Source organism: Heterodontus francisci, chromosome 4, assembly GCF_036365525.1.
Source record: "Heterodontus francisci isolate sHetFra1 chromosome 4, sHetFra1.hap1, whole genome shotgun sequence".
NCBI lineage: Eukaryota > Metazoa > Chordata > Chondrichthyes > Heterodontiformes > Heterodontidae > Heterodontus > Heterodontus francisci.
The window spans coordinates 44,823,142-44,843,428 of NC_090374.1; the positions used below are offsets into that span (position 1 = coordinate 44,823,142).

Sequence of the window (20,287 nt, forward strand, 5' to 3'; positions counted from 1 at the left end):
CCAGATTTGATCGGGAAACTTTCAGATTCCCACCCGTTGATTGACACTGCGCTACTGATGTTTGTGTAGAGCAGTTTGATCCAATTGCAGATTCCCTCCCCAAACCCCATTTTGGAAAGCACGTCCATCATGTAGGTGTGCGATATCCTGTCAAAAGCCTTCTCCTGGTCCAGGCTGATGAGGCAGGTGTCCACCCTCCTGTCCCGTACGTAGGCGATCGTATCCCTGAGTAGCGCGAGACTATCAGAGATCTTCCTGCCGGGTACAGTACAGGTCAGATCGGGGTGAATCACCAACTCCAGAGCAGACTTGACTCGACTGGCTATGACTTTGGACAGAATCTTGTAATCAACATTAAGCAGTGAGATGGGCCGCCAATTTCTGATTTCTGCCCTCTCCCCCTTCTGCTTGTAAATGAGGGTGATGATGCCTTTTCTCATGGATTCTGACATGCTGCCGGCCAGGAGCATACTCTCGTATACTTCCAGCAGGTCCGGGCCGACCCAGTCCCACAGGGCCGAGTACAACTCGACCGGTAAGCCGTCGCTCCCGGGAGTTTTACTCATCTCGAAAGACTCGACAGCCTTTGTCAGCTCGTCCAGAGTTAGCGGCTTGTCCAGTCCCTCCCTCCTGCTGTCATCTAAGACCTCTGTGATAGATGACAGGAAGGACTGGGAGGCTCTGCTGTCTGTGGGCTTCGCGTCATACAGCCCAGCATAAAAGGATTTGCTGATCCTTAGTATGTCGGACTGCGAAGACGTTACCGAGCCATCTTCTTCCTTCAGGCTGCTGATAACAGAGCTCTCTCTGTGTACCTTTTGGAAGAAGTAACGCGAGCACGTCTCATCCTGCTCGATGGAGCGGACTCTGGGCCGGAAGATGATCTTGGAGGCCTCCTTGGCAAAGAGCGAGGCCTGCTGGCTCTTCACCTCTTGGAGGTCCTCCTTGACCTCGACCCCCATTGACTGCAACCGGAGTAGATTTTGCATAATGTTCTGGAGTCGGGGCATTTCCCTCTGTCTCTCTCTCGCCTTCTGAACACCTTTGTGGATGAAGAACCTCTTGATGTTCTCCTTAATCGCTTCCCACCAGTGAACTGGAGACTCAAAAAGGGGTTTCACGGTCCTCCAACCATTGTAATCCCTTTTGAGTTCCTCAACGTTCTCTGGGGTCAGCAGTGTCGCATTGAGCTTCCACGTCCCTCTGCCAACCCGCTGGTCGTCCTGTAAGTGACAGTCGGCCAGTAAGAGGCAGTGGTCGGAGAAGAACACCGGCTTGACGTCGGTGGATCCGACTGTGACAGCACGGGACACAAACAGGAAGTCAATCCTGGAACGGGCAGACCCGTCCGATCTTGACCATGTGTATCTGCGCTGCGCTCCGTCTGCAGGTTGACTGAAGACGTCGTGCAGTTTGGCATCTTTAACTGTTTCTATTAGGAATCTGGACGTAGCGTCCAGTTTGCTGTCGTCACTGCCGGATCGTCCAGCCGCATCGATGATGCAGTTGAAGTCACCGCCTAGGATGACCGGCCTGGACGTCGCCAGCAGCAGTGGGAGCTGCTGGAAGACGGTCAGCCGCTCGCTGCGTTGTACCGGGGCGTACACGTTGATCAACCGGAGCGGAGCGTTGTTGTACATCACGTCTGCTACGAGGAGGCGACCGCCCACCACCTCCTTAACTTCGGAGATGGTGAAGTTACCTCCCCGCAGCAGAATACCCAGGCCGGAGGAACGGCAGTCATTACCCCCCGACCAGATCGATGGCCCGTGGGACCACCATCGCGACCACTGCCTGTAGGTGCTGAGGTGTGGTATTCCACACTCCTGCAGAAACAGTAGGTCAGCTTTGACCTTGGCAAGGTAATCCAAGGTTGAAACACATCGCGTAATAGATTTAATGCTACGCACATTAATGGAAGCAATTCTTACACCCATTTTTTACTAAAAATTAGTTGTTGCTTCCCATACCATTTGTCCTTGCTAGTCCCAGTCCTTCGGGATGTTCCTGCATACCCATCGTGTGCGCAAGCAGTTTCACGTTGGTTGGGCTCAGAAACCCCTCCTGAGTTTTCATGCAGGGCTTGTGCCGCTCGGGTGACATCGGGGGGGTCTTGTAGGCAGAGAGCATTGGGTTGTCCTCAGCTGCTTCCATCTGTTCCTCCTCGAAAACATCACAGCTCCCGGTCTCCCGGAGCTCAGGTGCGCCAGACGTGTCTTTGCTCCCGGTGTCCCGGAGCTGAGATGCGTTGGCCACGTCGTTACGTGTGGGGCATTGGGGTTGGGCCACGCCGGGCCCATCACAGCTTCCAGTGCCCGGGGGCTGGGATGCATTATCATCCATCTCGGAGTTCTGCCGCCTCTTTTGAAGGGGCTGTCGTTCCAGCATTTCCCCGTCCAGTGAAGAGCAGTTGTTGCAGTCTGATTCAGAAGAGAGCCTCCTCTTGCCACTGGTTTGGGTGGTGGCTTTGGGATGTTTTTTCTTTGTGGTTTTCCTCTGGACCACTTGCCACTGACCTGTTTGTCCATCTGCTGCCTCCTCCTCCATTGATTCTGTCTGTGGAGTCGGGGTTTCCGGGCGCTGGGTAGGTGCTGGGTCGTTGGTTTCAGCCGCCTCCCCTTCCTTCTCAGGTTGAAGTTCCTCACTGCGGAGAAGGTTGCTGGTCTTCTTTCAAACAGCGGACGCCTTCGTCGAACCTTCTCCTGGCCTTTCCTTGGACCTTGCCGCCTGAGCATAACTGAGGCAACGTTTGGGGCAGGTCTTGTAGAGATGGCCTGCCGCACCGCACAAGTTGCAACATTTAGTCTGCTTACAGTCCTTGGTCTGATGGCCTTCCTCCTTGCAGTTCTTGCAAACAACCGTGCTGCAGTTGGCTGCCATGTGACCAGATTTGCCACAGGTGCGGCAAACTCTGGGCTGCCCAGCGTAGACCAAGAAGCCTCGACTTCCCCCGATAGCGAAGCTGGAGGGAGGGTGGATGATGGCTCCACTGGGATCTACCTTCAAGGTCACCTTGACGTGCCGCTTGCTGGTCCAGATCCCAAAGGGGTCCTTGACATCAGTGCTGCTGCCAGCCACCTCGACGTACCTGGCGAGAAAGGTGAGTACATCCACCACCGGAACATGGGGGTTGTAGAGGTGAATCGTCACCACCCGGTCCTGTGGTGACGGAAGCGTGAAGAGCAGCTCCGCTGTGAGGATCGACCGTGGCGCCTGGTCCCCTTTCTCCTTGAACGCCTTCAGGAACTTGATGCATCCCGCCACATTCCGGAACGTCACGTCGAAGTATCCACTGCTGGGGAAATCCTGCAGGCAGAAGACGTCCGTCGCTTGAAATCCGCAGCAATCGAAGAGAATTTTCTTGATGAAGAAGGTGCGATCGACCGGTGCATCTCCTTCCTTGTCCTTCACGACCACCCGAACGGTGTTGCGCACTCCCTGGCCCGAAGCTCGAAAATTGGTTATAGCCATTTTACTCAAAGCTTCCCCAGGATCAAAAGGCAATGATCATGGTCTCTTCTCAATCAAACAAGCACTGATAAGAACAGATACTACACTTGATCTTAGCCAAAAGGCCGAGAAGCGATCAAGCTGCTCAGCATCATCTGCTCTCTGCCTCTGTCTGTGCATGCTGCAAGGGGCTGAAGATGTTATTCTTGGTTTCTAAGGAGTCATCCTGCCAGACTACCTTTAAGTAAACCTGGCACAGGTGAAAATGAAAGTAAGGTGAACCAGCCTGGGAAACAGTCATGTTGGTGATTGGTCAGCTGCAAATTTATGGGATAGAACCCCTTTCCATTCATGCATCTTGTGACATTTTGTCAAGGAATCCAGATCGCATTTCGGTAAGTCCAGCAAGGAGGTAAAATCAGGCAGCCCTGTTTCTGTCAAGTGGAGGACATAGGTGAAGTTTTGAATGATTACTTTTCATCTGTGTTCACTATGGAGAGGGGCGATGTAGGTGTAGTGATCAGGGAAAGGGTTTGTGATAAACTTGATCGAATTAGCATTGAAAAGGAGGAATTATTAGCTGTATTAGGGGGCTTAAAGGTGGATAAATCCCCAGGCCCAGAGAGATGTATCCCAGGCTGCTATGTGAGGCAAGGGAGGAGATAGCAGGGGCTCTGACACAAATTTTCAAATCCTCTCTGGCCACAGGAGAGGTACCAGGGGACTGGAGGACAGCGAATGTGATACCATTATTCAAGAAGGGTAGCAGAGATAAACCAGGTAATTACAGGGCTGTAAGTCTAACATCAGTAGTAGGAAAATGATTGGAAAAAATTCTGAGAGACAGCATTAATCTCCATTTGGAGAGGCAGGGATTGATCAGGGATAGTCAGCATGGCTTTGTCAAATTTGATTGAATTTTTCGAGGAGGTGACTAGATGTGTAGATGAGGGTAAAGCAGTTGATGTAGTCTACATGGACTTCAGTAAGGCTTTTGATAAGGTCCCAAATGGGAGATTGTTTAAGAAGGTAAGAGCCCGTGGGATACAGGGTGATTTGGCAAATTGGATCCAAAATGGCTAAGTGGAAGGAGGCAGAGGGTGATGGTCGAGGGTTGTTTTTTGCGAATGGAGGCCTGTGACCAGTGGTGTACTGCAGAGATCGGTGCAGGGACCCTTGCTGTTTGTAGTGTACATTAATGATTTAGAGTCATAAAGTCATAGAGTCATAGAGTTATACAGCACAGAAACAGGCCCTTCGGCCCATCGTGTCCGTGCCAACCGTCAAGCACCTAACTATTCTAATGCCATTTTCCAGCGCTTGGCCCGTAACCTTCCATGCATTCAAGTGCTCATCTAAATACTTCTTAAATGTTGTGAGGGTTCCTGCCTCTACCACCCCTTCAGGCAGTGCGTTCCAGATTCCAACTACCCTCTGGGTGAAACATTTTTTCCTCAAATCCCCTCTAAACCTCCTGCTCCTTACCTTAAATCTATGCCCCCTGGTTATTGACTAAGCGAAAAAGTTTCTTCCTATCTAACGTATTTGGAAAGATGGAAAGGTAACAGGGTTGTAGTGGTGGGTGATTTTAACTTCCCATATATTGACTGGGACTCACTTAGTGCTAGGGGCTTGGATGGGGCAGAATTTGTGAGGAGCATCCAGGAGGGCTTCTTGAAACAATATGTAGATAGTCCAACCAGGGATGGGGTCGTACTGGACCTGGTATTGGGGAATGAGCCCGGCCAGGTGGTCGAAGTTTCAGTGGGGGAGCATTTCGGGAACAGTGACCATAATTCCGTAAGTTTTAAGATACTTGTGGATAAGGATAACAGTAGTCCTCGGGTGAAGGTGCTAAATTGGGGGAAGGCTAATTATAACAATATTCGGCAGGAACTGAAGAATTTAAATTGGGGGCGGCTGTTTGAGGGTAAATCAACATCTGACATGTGGGAGTCTTTCAAACGTCAGTTGATTAGAATCCAGGACCAGCATGTTCCTGTGAGGAAGAAGGATAAGTTTGGCAAGTTTCGGGAACCTTGGATAACGAGGGATATTGTGAGCCTCGTCAAAAAGAAAAAGGAAGCATTCGGAAGGGCTGGAAGGCTGGGAACAGATGAAGCCCTTGAGGAATATAAAGACAGTAGAAAGGAATTTAAGCAAGGAGTCAGGAGGGCTAAAAGGGGTCATGAAAAGTCATTGGCAAACAGGATTAAGGAAAATCCCAAGGCTTTTTATACATATATAAAGAGCAAGAGGGTAACCAGGGAAAAGGTTGGCCCACTCAAGGACAGTGGAGGGAATCTATGTGTGGAGCCAGAGGAAATGGGCGAGGTACTAAATGAGTACTTTGCATCATATTCACCAAAGAGAAGGACTTGGTGGATGATGAGTCTAGGGAAGGGAGTGTAGATAGTCTGGGTCATATCGCTATCAAAAAGGAGGAGGTGTTGGGCATCTTGCAAAGCATTAAGGTAGATAAGTCCCCAGGGCCTGATGGGATCTACCCTAGAATACTGAGGGAGGCAAGGGAAGAAATTGCTGGGGCCTTGACAGAAATCTTTGTATCCTCGTTGGCTACAGGTGAGGTCCCAGAGGACTGGAGAATAGCCAATGTTGTTCCTTTGTTTAAGAAGGGTAGCAAGGATTATCCAGGAAATTATAGGCCGGTGAGCCTTACGTCAGTGGTAGGGAAATTATAAGAGAGGATTCTTCGGGACAGGATTTATTCCCACTTGGAAACAAATGAACTTATTAGCGAGAGGCAGCATGGTTTTGTGAAGGGGAGGTCGTGGCTCACCAACTTGATTGAGTTTTTTGAGGAAGTGACGAAGATGATTGATGAAGGAAGGGCAGTGGATGTTGTCTATATGGACTTCAGTAAAGCCTTTGACAAGGTCCCTCATGGCAGACTGGTACAAAAGGTGAAGTCACACGGCATCAGAGATGAGCTGGCAAGATGGATACAGAACTGTCTCAGTCACAGAAGACAGAGGGTAGCAGTGGAAGGGTGCTTTTCTGAATGGAGGGATGTGACTAGTGGTGCTCCGCAGGGATCAGTGCTGGGACCTTTGCTATTTGTATTATATATAAATGATTTGGAGGAAAATGTAGCTGGTCTGATTAGTAAGTTTGCGGACGACACAAAGGTTGGTGGAGTTGCATATAGTGATGAGGATTGTCAGAGGATACAACAGGATATAGATCGGTTGAAGACTTGGGCGGAGAAATGGCAGATGGAGTTTAATTCGGACAAATGTGAGGTAATGCATTCTGGAAGATCTAATACAGGTGGGAAGTATACAGTAAATGGCAGAACCCTTAGGAGTATTGACAGGCAGAGAGATCTGGGCGTACAGGTCCACAGGTCACTGAAAGTGGAAACGCAGGTGGATAAGGTAGTCAAGAAGGCATACGGCATGCTTGCCTTCATCGGTCGGGGCATAGAGTATAAAAATTGGCAAGTCATGCTGCAGCTGTACAGAACTTTAGTTAGGCCACACTTAGAATATTGCGTGCAATTCTGGTCGCCACACTACCAGAAGGACGTGGAGGCTTTGGAGAGGGTACAGAAGAGGTTTACCAGGATGTTGCCTGGTCTGGAGGGCATTAGCTATGAGGAGAGGTTGGATAAACTCGGATTGTTTTCACTGGAACGACGGAGGTGGAGGGGCGACATGATAGAGGTTTACAAAGTTATGAGTGGCATGGACAGAATGGATAGTCAGAAGCTTTTTCCCAGGGTGGAAGAGTCAGTTACATGGGGACATAGGTTTAAGGTGAGAGAGGCAAAGTTTAGAGGGAATATGCGAGGCAAGTTCTTTACACAGAGGGTGGTGAGTGCCTGGAACTTGCTGCCGGGGGAGGTGGTGGAAGCAGGTACGATAGCGACGTTTAAGTGTCATCTTGACAAATACATGAATAGGATGGGAATAGAAGAATATGGTCCCCGGAAGTGCAGAAGGTTTTAGTTTAGACAGGCATCAAGATCGGCGCAGGCTTGGAGGGCCGAATGGCCTGTTCCTGTGCCGTACTGTTCTTTGTTCTTTGTTCTTGTTCTATCAATGTCCCTCATAATTTTGTATACCTCAATCATGTCCTCCCTCAGCCTTCTCTGCTCTAAGGAAAACAACCCTAGCCTTTTCAGTCTCTCTTCATAGCTGAAATGCTCCAGCCCAGGCAACATCCTGGTGAATCTCCTCTGCACCTTGTCCAGTGCAATCACATCCTTACTCTAGTGTGGTGCCCAGAACTGTAAACAGTACTCCAGCTGTGGCCTAACTCGCACTTTACACAGCTCCATCATAACCTCCCTGCTCTTATATTCTATGCCTCGGCTAATAAAGGCAAGTATCCCATATGCCTTCCTAAACACCTTATCTACCTGTATTGCTGCCTTCAGTGATCTATGGACAAGTACACCAAGATCCCTCTGACCTTCTGTACTTCCTAGACGTGAATATAATAGGTATGATCAGTAAGTTCACAGACGACACAAAAATTGGTGGTGTCGTAAAAAGTGAGGAAGAAAGCCTTCGATTACAGGATGATATAGATGGGCTGGTAAGATGGGCAGAGCAGTGGCAAATGGAGTTTAACCCAGAGTAATGTGAGGTGATGTACTTTGGGAGGACTAACAAGGCAAGGGAATGTACAATGGATGATCGGACCCTAGGAAATACAGAAGGTCAGAGGAGCCTTGGGGTGCTTGTCCATAGATCACTGGAGGCAGCAGCACAGGTAGATAATGTGGTTAGGAAGACATATGGGATACTTGCCTTTATTAGCCGAGTCATAGAATATAAGAGCAGGGAGGTTATGATGGAGCTGTATAAAATGCTAGTTAGGCCACAGCTGGAGTATTGTATACAGTTCTGGCCACCACACTATTGGAAGAATGTGATTGCACTGGAGAGGGTGCAGAGGAGATTCACCAGGATGTTGCCTGGGCTGGAGCATTTCAGTTATGAAGAGAGACTGAAAAGGCTAGGGTTGTTTTCCTTGGAGCAGAGAAGGCTGAGGGTTACCTGACTGAGGTATACAAAATTATGAGGGGCATAGATAGGATAGATAGGAAGGAACTTTTTCCCTTAGCGGAGGTGTCAATAACCAGGGGGCATAGATTTAAGGTAAGGGGCAGGAGGTTTAGGGGGGATTTGAGGAAATTCTTTTTCACTCAGAGGGTGGTTGGAATCTGGAACACACTGCCTGAAGAGGTGGTAGAGGCAGGAACCCTCACAACATTTAAGAAGTATTTAGGTGAGCACTTGAAACGCCATAGCAGACAAGGCTACGGGTCAAGTGCGGGAAAATGGGATTAGATTGGATGGGTGCTTGATAGTCGGCGCAGGCATGTTGGGCTGAAGGGCCTGTTTCTGTGCTGTATAACTCTATGACTCTATGATTCTAATATTAGAATGAATAATGGCAGGTGCAGCCAGTCTGCCATCTGATGTTCCTAGAATCATTTGTTATTTTCTTCTTCATCCTCTTCCACGAAACGCTGTTAGAGGGGAACACTGAAATCAATCCTCATAGTTTACAGTTTAATGGTGTGGCTTTCAGGAATCCCTGATCAACAGGCAAGAACCTGGCTGGTGGCTAGGTGTTATTTAGAGTTTAGAAGTTAACATATGCAGAATGTGGAATAGAAAGGCCTGTCTCATTGCTGAACCATTAAGGAAGTGGTTTGGAGGAAAATAATAATACCCAGACATTAATACCTCCTTCACCAGGTGTAAATTCTGTCAAACTCTTAGTTTGTTTACATTAAAGAAATGGTAGGAAATGGAAACACACATTGTTAGCTCGATATGCAATATCCCTCTCCCAGTGTTATTAATCAAAAGGAATGGATGAGTTTGACTTCAGGGGACCTTTTGAACTGTACGGTTGGGATGTTCACACACCAGCCTCAATTGAGGCACTCAAGTGTAGGGCACACCCACCCGACACTGCCTTCCCCAGAAGGTATCTGTGGGGTCAGTTAGATTGCTTTAAGCAGGCTTGTCGGCAGTATTTCCACCTCTGCTGAGGAGCACGCTGCTGCAGGGGGCTGGGAAATAGCTGATACTGCAGGAGTTGGATGCCTTCAGAAGCATAAAGGGCAAGGCAGCATCGCCAAGGTTTTCAATGCAGCTGCCTGATCCAAGGGACTGACTTAGGTATTACCCTCATTCCTCCCTCTATCAATTGAAGTGGCTGCTTTATCCAAAAGGTCCTTTTTCTGGATTTCCCATCACTTGGAAATGTGGGACACCTGTTGAATGTTGGTGTTCTTCATGTCAAGCATTGCTGACACATTAATGATAGAAAACCTGATGTAGATGCCACTTTGTCACGATCTTGTATTTGAACGTGCCCATCATGGGCTTGTGCTTCTAACTCCCAATGTCACTTCCAGTGGAAAATCTTTCTGCCCTAAAAAAATGCTCGGTGAGCTAGCACTGCAGACCTCTGTCAGATTTTTCATCCCCAAAAGTGGCCAAAATACAGATGAAAATCCCACCTTTTAGGTCTGTCTGACGATCCAATCTACCCCTCAGTTTCTTGTTACAAAGAAATGTATAAGCACAGAAACAGGCCATTCGGCCCAACTGGTCTATGCCAATGTCTATGCTCCACATGGGCCTCCTCCCATCCCTCTTCCTCTAACTCTATCAGCATAACCTTCTATTGCTTTCTTTTTCATGTGCTTGTCTAGCTTCCCCTTAAATACATCTAAGCTATTTGCCTCAACTACTCCTTGTGATAGGGACTTCCACATTCTCACCACTCTGTGGGTAAACAAGTTTCTCCTGAATTCCCTATTGAATTTATTAGTAAATATCTTATATTTAAGGCCCCTAGTTTAGTCTCTAGAAAATGGAAACATCTTCTCTATGTCACCCTATCAAACCCTTTGATAATCATAAAGGCGTTTAGCAGGTAACACCTCAGCCTCGACTTTTCTAGGGAAAAGAACCCCTAGCCTGTTCAATCTTTCAAGAGAAAGATAAACCCTGGAAGACAGCAGAGGGACGCAAAGGTGCAGAGTAAGCATGGAGGTGTCGAGTTTGAGGTTGGTGGAGACCCAGTGTTCGCCATAGCAAAGTGCTGCAAATTTGCATGGATATTCCCTCTGCCATTTTACTTCTAGCAGCTCCTCGGGAATTATAATATTTCAAAGAGCACTCTTTTCTCTTTATTTAATCTCCTTTCTTTTATAAATGAAACTGCCACCCAACACCCAGCTCCAATATTTGTACATGTTAAATTTCATCTTGGCACCCACTGCCTTCAGCTGCAAGGCCCTAAGCTCTGGAATTCCCTCCCTAAACCTCTCGACCTCTCTCTTCTCCTTTAAGTTGCTCCTTAAAACCTACCTCTTTGCCAAAGCTTTTGGTCACCTGTCCCAATATCTCCTTGTGTGGTTCAGTGTCAGAATTTGTCTGATTATGCTCCTGTGAAGCACTCTGGGGCATTTTACTATGTTAAAGACAGTATATAAATGCAAATTGTTGTTGTCAAAATCTTGCATCTCAGTCTAAACTTGGAGAGGGAGTGTCATGCAGACATATATCAGGAAAGATTGTTTGCTGCAGTGTGATTGGGTCCAATTTTTTTTGATGGAATGTGAGAATTGGGAAGAAGGCTTTTGTCAGAATACAACAGGTAAATAATGAAAGCAGAAATTAACCAAATAACCAATTATAAAGGTAAAAACTAAGGCCTTGATATTTACAGGGAAGTGGAGATGGTGCTTGGTAGCTGGCACTTACACGTGGGGAGCGTGGCAGGGTAGAGGGAACCCAGAGAGACCAGATTGACAGCTGGCAGGTGGGAAAACCAGTGGCAGCAGGCCATAGCTGCTGACCCCCATTGGGGAAATCAGGAGGGAGATATCTGCGGTGGGCATCAGGGCTTTGGTGGAATATTCTGGGGAGGAATAAGAGCCCAGCAATCGCAAAGAAGAGATCGTGGCTTGATGCGGGCAGCAGAGCCAAGGTGGAAGAGCCCTGCAATGGCGAGCAAGAGATCGGAGCTTGGTGGGGGGAGGGGAGGTGCTCAGAGGGGAAAGGGGAAGAATACTGTAATGGTGGAAGTGAGATTAGAGAGGAGGCGGAGTGGATGAGAGCCTGACAATGGCAAGAGAGAGATAGGAGCTGTAGGGGAGGTTATGTATTGCAGCAATGAAAAGAGGTCATGATCAGCAGAAGGGAGGCCAAAGGCTTCTTTGAAGGGCCATAAGGTGCACTCTATAAAGCATGTACCTTCTGGAGCTGGCAGTTCCTGCCTCCATTTCATTGCCAGGTTTCCCAAGCCCTGGGAAACACAGCCGGCAGCAGTTAAATTTAAATCAGGCTCCCAACTACACTGTGATTGAAATGTGGTAATGAGGTGTTCTGCCTCTCCAAGATAGGGCACACATACACGCCACGCAATCCACTGCACTAAAAATGGCAGCAGGGATGTATGTGAGTTGGGGGCACATTCCTCAATATTTAGATTTTAACCCTTGATCTTCTCCCGCCGTCATGAGGGGGTGGGGAGATGCATTAATACTGAGGCCTACATCCTGTGATAAAATCATGCATCATAATTTCCAGGCTACAAGAGTAAGGAAATTGTGATGGGTTGGGCACAGACGCTTCAGTCACGACATGGTGACAGACAAGAAATGTTATTATAAAGACATCTTAATTTGTATTTTTTAAAACCAGATCCCACTGCTGTTGTAATATTGTTGGTGGTTCCAATTTGCTACAGGCATTGCATTATTTCACTTGCAGACAGCACAGTGCTTTCAAATTACATACTTCTCCATTTTTATTGAAATGAAGGGGAAATAAAGAATTGTAAGTGCCAGCTACCGAGTAGCGTGATGACATTATTTGCATACCATGTCATATCTGTTATATTCTGGTACCTTCTGACAGTGCTTAATACACTCAGTGTGTAAAGGACACAATTGTACAGTATATCTAAAACAGAAACAATTAAGAAATATATTATACATGATACAGGTTAAATATGTAAGAAAAATACATCCATTTTTATTTAAATAAAGGTGTTTTTACAGAATGCAGAGCAATCTGACAATCTATTCCGTAGGTATGATATACAAACATTCGAAAAACAAAAAAAGGTACCTCAACAGTAAAATGCTGTATTCTCTGTCATCTGATTAGTCTTAAATTAAATCTCGATTCTGCTGACCTCCTATCTGCTAAGCAATGCAGGGCACACACCTATGAAAAATTATCCTTTCAAGCCTGTCACCCTATGCAGTAAATTTGAGCTTACTCTTAACAGTAATAAGAAGCAACATTGACTTTAATGGTTTTCAAACCCATCCTCTAATTTCATTAGTTTAAAAAACAGATGCAGCCAGGGTGATGTCATTCCCTTCCACACACTGAAATCTGAGTCAGGTTCCAGATATAGAAGCCAATGTTACTGCTTTCTAATCGGATTATAGCTCTGGCAGCTTGTGATCAATAGGTGGTTTACTGGTGTAATCTATTGAGGCTGAAACAGTCTTTCCATACTTCATATAACACATCATTTCACAGCCATACTGCTTTTCTCATCCAGTCCACTGACCTCAGGAAACCTTGGGCTATTATTTATATCGTTAGGGACGAGAGGTAAAATAGTCAGCTAATAATTATTTATTCTGTCATTACGAATAAGTGCGCTTATTCTTTCATAAGTGCACTCATTCTTTTCCCTCTTTCTATCATATTTCAACTCATCCATAAAATAATCTCTGTGGAATAATGATTAAATTATGTGCACTGCTGTATCAGCATCAATCGTACATATAGATCCACAATGGGAAGTCATTGAATACAGATTTAATGCACTGATAAATCTGCTTCAGCGCGATGGCACTTATGAAATAAATTCTCTATTCCACAGCTTAGTATTGTGTCTTCCTTTTAAAGTTATCTGTGAGTCATTGAGGAAATTAGAGACATTTTTAATGCTCCTTATGTTAAATGGGGTTGCATCTTTAACAATGGTTTGAGCAGAGATTGAAAGCGTTATTAGAATGAAAAGGCTTCGAGTGATATAAGTGCGGAGTGGGGGGGGGGGAGTGTGCATGGTCACTTTGTGTTGAGTGCTGGAATACTAATTGTGGTATTTATAAAGAAATATAGTTCAGCTGATGAAGCACCTATGGCAGAGTAAAAATAAAAAGGTGATTTATATGTGGCAGGAAAATTTGAAGCAATATCATAACCATAGGGTTCGGAATGGAGGTATATTTATGTCAGGAAAAAGGCGTTTAATGTGAGGCTGAAGAGTAACCAAGAATAGTGAGCGTGACATTGCTTTTTGTCGTGTTCAGGTATTGCCTGTTAGTGGGCAATGGGAGCACAAGTGAATGTTAGCGAATGTGCTAATGAAGTTATGACTCATGTCATGCAGGGGCACTGTTGCTTAGTAACAGTTGCATGTGAAAAACGTTATTCAAAAGGATAGCCTGGACTAATTTAAGAGACGTGGCTGGAATGTTTTATGCAAATCCGAAGCTTTCATGCTAATATGAAATGTATTTGAGAGGAGTGCAGCACATTGGTGCAGTTTGTCAGGTACACTGCCAGGGAGTGGTAGGGCACAGCTGATACAATCCACCCTCTGCAGGGTAAATTTCTAACCTCAATCCAATTGTTGCTGCGTGGAGGCTAGATGTTTCCTGCCCTGAAAGGATAGAAAATCAGAATGAGAATGACCCTGTCACACACCTCCAAACAATAGATTATGGAATGGGAATTGATAGGGATTTGAGGACAGGTTCCAAAACTATTCTTCTTAGCAAGAGAAGGTGTGTGAGGAGAAAATAGCAAAATGGTGGGTGAGCAGTTAAAATCATCCAGGTCACTTCCCCACCAGAAAGTCACTTGAAATTTGAACTTGCCCTACTGAGCAGGCTGCAAGGTCACCTGTCCAAAGCTAGTGGGGTCCTTCTTTACGCATACAGCGGTACCCAGCCACCATTTAACTGGCGATCTGAGTGGACTGTGGCTTTCTGCCCAGATGAAGATAGTGGAAAGAGGAGATGGGGCCAAAAGTGGCCCAAACGGGGATATTTTTGTATTCTCCTTGTGGAGTCAGGGGCAGGAGGAGAGCCACAGGAAAGTTAAGTCACCCTCTAATAAAAGCAAAATACTGAGGATGCTGGAAATCTGAAATAAAAACAAGAAACAAGAAACTGGAGTTCTGAAGCAGGGTCACTGACCTGAAACTTAAATCTGTTTCTCTCTCCACAGATGCTGCCAGACCTGCTGAGTATTTCCAGCATTTCTTGTTTTTAAGTCACCCTCTAGTTTGTCATCGTGGCGCAAATGCAGATGGCACAGTGGAATGCCACAGAATGAAGGTATCATGACTGCTGCCAGGATACCAAGCATTGACTTACGTGCTACGCTGCATATGGTCACACCTCAGCTGGACGTTGAGGGAATAAAATCCCTACTGGTTGTCGTACATCTCAGTGTTGACATGCAGCACGCAAAGCGACATGCATACAGTCAAAGGCACCATGAGCCATGGGGAAGCTTGCAATCCTCATGACGCCACATGCTCGCTCTGCCTGCTCCTCTCGGGCATGAAAGAAGGAAATGTATTCAGCCCTCTTGGAACACATAGCCTCAGTGATCTCCCTTACACAACAGTGGACAGTGAACTGGGAGATGTTGCAAATATCAGAGCACTCTGAGGGAGGCATGTGAACAGTCAGAAGTCATGGTCCAGAGCAATACCACTGGCATAGGTAGAAAGAGGGATGACGTCCTGCAGACAGATTTTAGGGATTTAGGAAAGAGCCTAGCAAGCAGAACCTCAAAGATACCAATCTCTGGATTACTTCTGGTGTCACGCACTCGTGAGTATACAAATAGGAGGATAGAACAGATGAATGTGTAGCTGACAAGATGGTGCAGGAGGAAGGGCTTTAAATTCCTGAGACATTGTGACCGGTTCTGGAGGAGGTGGGACCTGTACAGGCCGGCGGTTGCACCTAAACAGAGCTGGGAGAAAGGCCTTCACGTGACAGTTTGCTAGTGCTGTTGGGAAGGTTCAAACTAATTTGGCAGGGGGATGGGAACCAGGATGCAGCATTAAGAACAAGAAACAAGTAAAGAATTGGGAGAAGCAGAGTAAAGTTATATATTTGGTTCTTTATGCTGCCACAGTTTAGAGTCTAGCCAGAGAGGTTTTTAGACAGTAGTGTTTAGACATTAACCTTTATTATATAGTAACTATATACACCCCACAGTAGACTGTCTGTCTCCTTCAAAAGCCATGCTGTAACTGTTCGCAAGTCTCTCCCACATGATCTTTTACCTCATTCTTCTGGTGGGCAGTAATCTTTACATTCTCTCAAGATTAACCCTTTGATACCCTAATACTACATCTCCCCCCAAGTCTTTATTCCAATATATATTTGCATACATTCAGTTTTTTATTTACATACTACCCCATCTCCCCCCAAGTCTCTGATTTCAACGAATCAGGAGGCTTCACATCTCTCCCTGATCTTGTTGTTGTCAGATGTGGAAGATTGGTATCTTTCTCTGATTCCTTGTGTCTTGACTTGGACAGCCTTTGTTGAGGTTTGTAGCATTCAGTGCTTTTTGAATTTTCGGTTCATCATCTGAGTCGTCTAAGTGTATGACTGATTGATGTCTTTGATGTAAAGGAATAAGATTCCCTTTATTTCTCCGTATAGAACCTTCTTGAGTTCATACTAGATAAGATCGCTGTTGATTCTCATCTTTCTGGGGAATTACCCCTTCTCTATTTTGGTCTCGTACCCATACCTTTTGCCCTCTGACAACTTTGGTAGATTTCTTGTACAGTATCCTCTGTTATAATTATGGATCTGTTTGTTTTGATACAACTTTTCTTTGTCTTGTACTTTCTGATAATCCTTTCTTTGCAATCCTGAAAGTAATTTCTTGGGTAGAATTGGAAGTTGTGCTTGAAGTTTTCTTCCCATTAAGAATTCTAATGGTGCTAATTTGCATAATAATGGTGCTGTTCTGTGTGTCAGTAGTGCTAATTGGAAATCTTGATTTTTCATCAACATAGTTTTAATGGTTCTGACTGCTCGCTCAGCTTCTCCATTTGATTGTGGATACTTAGGAGAGCTTGTTAGGTGAACAAATCCACATTCTTCTGCAAAGTCTGTGAAGTAATCATTTGTAAATTGTGGTCCATTATCAAATACTATCTGATCAGGTATACCATGTGTTGCGAAATGTTCTTGTAAAACTCTGATGACTGCTTCAGTTGTTGTTGTGTACGTCCACTTAACTTTGATCCATCTTGAGAAGTAATCAACTATAATTAGTTAAGATCGCCCTCAAAGAAGAATAAATCCATCGCCAACTGTTCCCATGGTCTAGTTGGGAATTGGGTTGAAATTAGAGGTTCTCTCTGATCCTGTCTGAGAACTGCACATACGTCACAATTCAAAATCAGTTCTTCATTATCCTTCGAGATTCTTGGCCACCACATGGACGCCTGAGCCCGTGCTCTACATTTAGTTATGCCCATATGCCAAAGATGTTTTATCAATACATTAAGAGAATGAGGATAACTAAGGAAAGGCTAGGGCCTATCAAAGATGTACAGGGGAACATATGTGTGGATGCAGAAGATGCGGGCAAGGTTCTTAATGAGTTTTTTGTCTCTATCTTCACAAAGGAGAGGGTTGATGCAGACATTGTAGTTAAAGAGGAGGAGTGTGAAATATTCGATATGATAAGCATAATGAGAGAGGAAGTGCTTGAGGGTCTGACATCCCTGTAAGTGGATAAAGTGCCAGAACTGGATGGATTGCATCCCAGGTTGTTAAAGGAAATCAGAGAGCAAATAATGGATGCGCTGAGGATCATCTTCAAATCCTCACTAGATACAGGCGAGGTACCAGATGATTGGAGGTCTGTGAACATTGTTCTTTTCTTTTTTCTTTTGGGCCTCCTTATCTCGAGAGACAATGGATACGCGCCTGGAGGTGGTCAGTGGTTTGTGAAGCAGCGCCTGGAGTGGCTATAAAGGCCAATTCTGGAGTGACAGGCTCTTCCACAGGTGCTGCAGAGAAATTTGTTTGTCGGGGCTGTTGCACAGTTGGCTCTCCCCTTGCGCCTCTGTCTTTTTTCCTGCCAACTACTAAGTCTCTTCGACTCGCCACAATTTAGCCCTGTCTTTATGGCTGCCCGCCAGCTCTGGCGAATGCTGGCAACTGACTCCCACGACTTGTGATCAATGTCACACGATTTCATGTCGCGTTTGCAGACGTCTTTATAGCGGGGACATGGACGGCTGGTGGGTCTGATACCAGTGGCGAGCTCGCTGTACAATGTGTCTTTGGGGATCCTGCCATCTTCCATGCGGCTCACATGGCCAAGCCATCTCAAGCGCCACTGACTCAGTAGTGTGTATAAGCTGGGGGTGTTGGCCGCTTCAAGGACTTCTGTGTTGGAGATATAGTCCTGCCACCTGATGCCAAGTATTCTCCGAAGGCAGCGAAGATGGAATGAATTGAGACGTCGCTCTTGGCTGGCATACGTTGTCCAGGCCTCGCTGCCGTAGAGCAAGGTACTGAGGACACAGGCCTGATACACTCGGACTTTTGTGTTCCGTGTCAGTGCGCCATTTTCCCACACTCTCTTGGCCAGTCTGGACATAGCAGTGGAAGCCTTACCCATGCGCTTGTTGATTTCTGCATCTAGAGACAGGTTACTGGTGATAGTTGAGCCTAGGTAGGTAAACTCTTGAACCACTTCCAGAGCGTGGTCGCCAATATTGATGGATGGAGCATTTCTGACGTCCTGCCCCATGATGTTCGTTTTCTTGAGGCTGATGGTTAGGCCAAATTCATTGCAGGCAGCCGCAAACCTGTCGATGAGACTCTGCAGGCACTCTTCAGTGTGAGATGTTAAAGCAGCATCGTCAGCAAAGAGGAGTTCTCTGATGAGGACTTTCCGTACTTTGGACTTCGCTCTTAGACGGGCAAGGTTGAACAACCTGCCCCCTGATCTTGTGTGGAGGAAAATTCCTTCTTCAGAGGATTTGAACGCATGTGAAAGCAGCAGGGAGAAGAAAATCCCAAAAAGTGTGGGTGCGAGAACACAGCCCTGTTTCACACCACTCAGGATAGGAAAGGGCTCTGATGAGGAGCCACCATGTTGAATTGTGCCTTTCATGTCATGGAATGAGGTGATGATACTTAGTAGCTTTGGTGGACATCCGATCTTTTCTAGTAGTCTGAAGAGACCACGTCTGCTGACGAGGTCAAAGGCTTTGGTGAGATCAATGAAAGCAATGTAGAGGGGCATCTGTTGTTCACGGCATTTCTCCTGTATCTGACGAAGGGAGAACAGCATGTCAATGGTCGATCTCTCTGCACGAAAGCCACACTGTGCCTCAGGGTAGACGCGCTCGGCCAGCTTCTGGAGCCTGTTCAGAGCGACTCGAGCAAAGACTTTCCCCACTATGCTGAGCAGGGAGATTCCACGGTAGTTGTTGCAGTCACCGCGGTCACCTTTGTTTTTATAGAGGGTGATGATATTGGCATCGCGCATGTCCTGGGGTACTGCTCCCTCGTCCCAGCACAGGCATAGCAGTTCATGTAGTGCTGAGAGTATAGCAGGCTTGGCACTCTTGATTATTTCAGGGGTAATGCTGTCCTTCCCAGGGGCTTTTCCGCTGGCTAGAGAATCAATGGCATCACTGAGTTCCGATTTGGTTGGCTGTATGTCCAACTCATCCATGACTGGTAGAGGCTGGGCTGCATTGAGGGCAGTCTCAGTGACAGCATTCTCCCTGGAGTACAGTTCTAGGTAGTGCTCAACCCAGCGGTCCATCTGTTTGCGTTGGTCAGTGATTATGTCCCCCGATTTAGATTTGAGGGGGGCGATCTTCTTGATGGTTGGCCCAAGAGCTCTCTTCATGCCATCATACATTCCTCTGATGTTTCCGGTGTCTGAGGCCAGCTGAATATGACTGCATAGGTGTTGCCAGTAGTCGTTTGCGCAACGCCTAGCTGTTCTTTGTGCAGTATTGTACCATTGTTTAAAAAGGGTGTGAGGAATAAGCCAGGTAATTATAAGCCAGTCAGTCTGACCTCAGTGGTGGGTAAATTGTTAGAATCTATTCTGCGGGACAGGATAAACTGTCACTTAGAAAGGCAGGGATTAATCAGGGATAGTCAGCATGGATTTGTTAGGGGAAGATCATGTCTTACTAACTTGATTGAGTTTTTTGAGGAAGTGACAAGGAGGATTGATGAGGGTAGTGCAGTGGATGTGGTTTACATGGATTTTAGTAAGGCAGTTGGCAAGGTCCCACATGGCAGACTGGTCAGTAAAATGAAAGCCCATGGAATACAGGGGACGGTTGCAGGTTGGATTCAAAATTGGCTCAGTGACAGGAAACAAAGGGTAGTAGTCGATGGATCTTTTAGTGAATGGAAAACAGTTTCCAGTGGCGTTCCGCAGGGCTCAGTGTTGGAGCCCTTACTGTTTGCGGTATATATTAATGATCTGGACTTAAATGTGGGTGGCATGATTGAGAAATTTGCTGATGACACAAAAATTGGTCATGTAATTAATAGTGAGGAGGGAAGCCGTGTTCTCCAGAATGATATCAATGTTTTGGATGAGTGGGCGGAAAAGTGGCAAATGGAATTCAATCCAGAGAAGTGTGAGGTATTGCATTTTCGGAGGGAAAATAAAGCGAGGAAATACATAATAAACGGGAGGATATTGAGAGGGGTAGAAGAAGTGAGAGACCTTGGAGTACATGTCCACAGGTCCCTGAAGGTGGCAGGACAGGTGGATAG

The 20,287-nt window shown here is 46.3% G+C and overlaps 1 pseudogene; it reads right to left on the reverse strand.

The window, feature by feature from the left end:
• Positions 1-3,478: 3,478 nt before the first annotated feature.
• Positions 3,479-3,587, reverse strand: LOC137369480 (U2 spliceosomal RNA; annotated as a pseudogene).
• Positions 3,588-20,287: the final 16,700 nt, after the last annotated feature.